The sequence below is a fragment of the Littorina saxatilis genome, linkage group LG11 (assembly GCF_037325665.1).
Source record: "Littorina saxatilis isolate snail1 linkage group LG11, US_GU_Lsax_2.0, whole genome shotgun sequence".
NCBI lineage: Eukaryota > Metazoa > Mollusca > Gastropoda > Littorinimorpha > Littorinidae > Littorina > Littorina saxatilis.
In genome coordinates, this window is record NC_090255.1 from 8,340,067 (window position 1) to 8,343,663 (window position 3,597).

Consider the following 3,597-nt stretch of genomic DNA (forward strand, 5'->3'; position numbering starts at 1 on the left):
TTTGGCCGTGCATCGCGCACAGACAGATACACAGACAGATACACAGACACACAGACACTAGTCGTATATATATATAGATTATTATTATTATTGTTATTACTATTATTTTTATTATGAACAAATCATTTCCTTCGCTGCACTCGCCCACCTGCCGTGTTTCCGCCGGCGGGGCCGAGGTCGCGTGTGTCCCGTGCGCTAGGCTTATAGTTAATGCCACGTTACATTCATATATTCCATGTGTCACCTTAGGTGTATATATTAGATTAGACAGCCAGCCTCTGCCTACCATATCTGAGACGTCCGTCTCTTTTGGGAGGAGGAGGGTGGCCTTTGTAGCTGTGCGAGAGTATGCGAACGACTGTGTATGACAGTGTAAATAGCCTATCCTCTTTTTCTCACCCCCACCCCAGAGGGGGTTACAGAGACACATCTCTGGCCTCCTCACCTGATCCCCTTCCCATGCCTCTGTAGACAGAGGGTGCCATAAAGGCGTTGATGAATAAACCGACATAAAGTCGCAGCCCTGTACATATGTTTTTAACCGGCCAGTATAGGTCCTAGGGAGGACCGGGTTTGCTTTTCGCCAGTTGACTAGCCGCCGAATCCACAAGTACGTAGAGGGTGCCTCAGCTTCTCCACCACGACCCTCCTTGGTCTGACACTCACTCCTTTGCCATGATCAGTCGGATGCCACTTTTCACAATTTTATTCTAAAGTACCAACAAATCAAATCAATTCCCTTCCGGAATAGCAACGTTCCACGTTTCTTGAATACAAAAGCATTTCTGCCTCGGAATGAAAGAATAAATCTCTACAATCGTGTATCTCCTGCAAGGAATTGATTTTAAATCCTGTTCTTCCAGCATTTCCATTACGGAAAGTAAAAGTTTTTTTTTGTTTTTTTGTTTTTTTTTTTTTTTTGTTGCTCATCTTCACCCAGGCACACATCGTAGAGCTTCGGCTCTGATATCTTTGACCCAAATTGCTCTAAGCAGAGAGGTCGTTAAACTGTATTTTCGTCGACGCATCCGGCTTTTCCCCGCGCAAGAATTGCTATATATATAGTGCGGTCTCTCCATCTGTTTCTTACAACTTTGACAAACACTGGAGATCTTCAACTGTTACATCTGGAAAGGGGAAAGAGAACTCCTACGATTGTTACACCTTTACCTGAGCTGAGAGAGGAAATTAGAACCGGTCAGCAACAGAAAAAGCCATAAGAAATCTGTCAGAAAAAGAAGACTGAAAACTGTCGAACGCAGAGGGAGAAGTAGAAAGTACTGGGAAAAGGAGAGAAATACACGACGTAGATAAAGAAGAAGAACAACAAAAAAGACAGAAAAACTCTTTCTTTGACAAAAAAAAAGAAATAAAAAAAAGAACAATAATCAATTTAGGTTTGACAAAAGACGACTATATGATAGCGCAATCTAAAGGCCGGAGAATATTTGCAACCATGGAGATTATAAAAACGACGATTGTTTTATTTATTTCTTGCGCTGCGTTGATTACCGCTTCGCCTGTAGCTGTTGATGGAGGTAATACTAATGTTCTCTTTATTTCATTTTTGTATATATATCCTATTTGTATTATTTTCTGTATAGCTTTATTTGTCTGTCCTTATTCTTTCTCACAAACGATTTCTATTCGAACAGGTGAAAAAAAACTGCAGAAGAAGATAGCAATAAAAATGTACTCATCAAAAAGATGGACGCTCTTAAAAATGTTTGATTGTCCATATTTCTTGTGAGTACATTGTTATTGTTATTGATATTTCTTGTGAGTACATTGTTATTGTTATTGATATTTCTTGTGAGTACATTGTTATTGTTATTGATATTTCTTGTGAGTACATTGTTATTGTTATTGATATTTCTTGTGAGTACATTGTTATTGTTATCGATTTCTATTCGCTTTAGCATTTTGAGAGTGCTTTTGTCGTTACATATTTTGTTGCTGTTGTTATTATAATTATTGTTGTTGTTGTTGTTATTGTTGTTGTTGTTGTTGTTGTTGTTGTTGTTGTTGTTGTTCTTCTTCTTCTTCTTCTTCTTCTCCTTCTTCTTCTTCTTTTAGCCGCGTCTGCGCACTTTAGAAAAAGTTAATGTTGTATGAGATTTGAATGTTGTTGTGTTTGTTACAATCTTGTTTCTTCCTCTTATTTTCCACATAGTTTCTTTTTATCTTATTTTTCATTTCTGCATAAGCCTATATCTCTTTAATACCGCATTCTTCCTTTCTGTTTTATATCCTTGTAACAAGTTTTCTGCGTGCTGCCTTACGTTTTGTGTGTGTTTGTTGCATTCTGTCTTTCTGTTTTATATCCTTGTAACAAGTTTTCTGCGTGTTGCCTTACGTTTTGTGTGTGTTTGTCTGCATTCTGTCTTTCTGTTTTCCGTACTTACTTTGTTTAATCGTTTGTTTGTTTGTTTGTTTGTTTGTTTGTTTGTTTGTTTCTTTCTTTCTTTCTATCTTTCTTTCTTTCTTTCTTTCTTTCTATCTTTCTTTCTTTCTTCTTTCCTTTTCTTTTTTTCTGTCTTGCTCGTCTTTCTATCTTTCTTTACATTGTCTTTTCTATATTGTTTCTTTCTTCGAGTGTGAATGTTTCCTTTTTTTTTTTAATACTTTGTTCAACCTTTCGATGTTTTCTTTTTTGTTATTTCGATGAGATTGCCTCCTTCCCCCCTCTCCTTCTTCCTTTTGTTTCAAGCACTCTTATCTTTTTATAATTTTTTCCCTTTTCCTTTCTTCCTTCCTGTCCTCCTTTCTGTCTTTAACATTTGTCTTTTATTACATTGCTTCAGTTCCAATTACATTCCTCATATTGATTGTTTGATTATGTTTTGATCAATTGATTATTTGATAAGTGAGCTTTACACCTGTTTGACCTACTGATTATTTTCATTTCTTGATTTAAAAATGTTTTCTTTCAATCTAATTAATTTCTTTACTTATTTATAAATAATTAAACATTAACTTTAGTCACTTTAACATTTCTCTTCTTCCAGAAGTGGTCAGCTTGCGACTAATACGTCATCAATCCGATCATCGCGTCAGACGTGACGCAGGAGAATCGTCAATGCCTGATGTATTGGTGATGCAATTTTCTCTTGGGGGTGAAAACGTCATCCTCAGATTGCAACGTTCCCGATACCCGCCCATGTTCTTGGCGGGAAAAGATGGGATAAGGGAGATTACTGGACTTAACGATGTGAGTGTTGTCAATTTTTCTTCTTCTTGTGTGTGTGGGTGTGTGTGTGTGTGTGTGTGTGTGTGTGTGTGTGTGTGTGTGTGTGTGTGTGTGTGTGTGTGTGTGTGTGTGTGTGTGTGTGTGTGTGTGTTTGTTTGCTTGTTTGTTGGGTGTGGTTTGTTTTTGTTTTTTTGTCTGATTGGTTTTGGGTTTGGTTTTGGTTATGAGTAGTTTCTTTTCTTTTCTGTATTAGTCCGTTTTTCTGTTCCTTTCTTTCTTTTTCTTTGGACATACACTTACGGTTGTTCGAGGTGTTATTGAAAAACTAGCAATTTCAGAAAAACAAGAAAACAAGCAAGCAAGCATAATAAGAAAACAAGCAACAAAACGAACAATCAACAAACAAA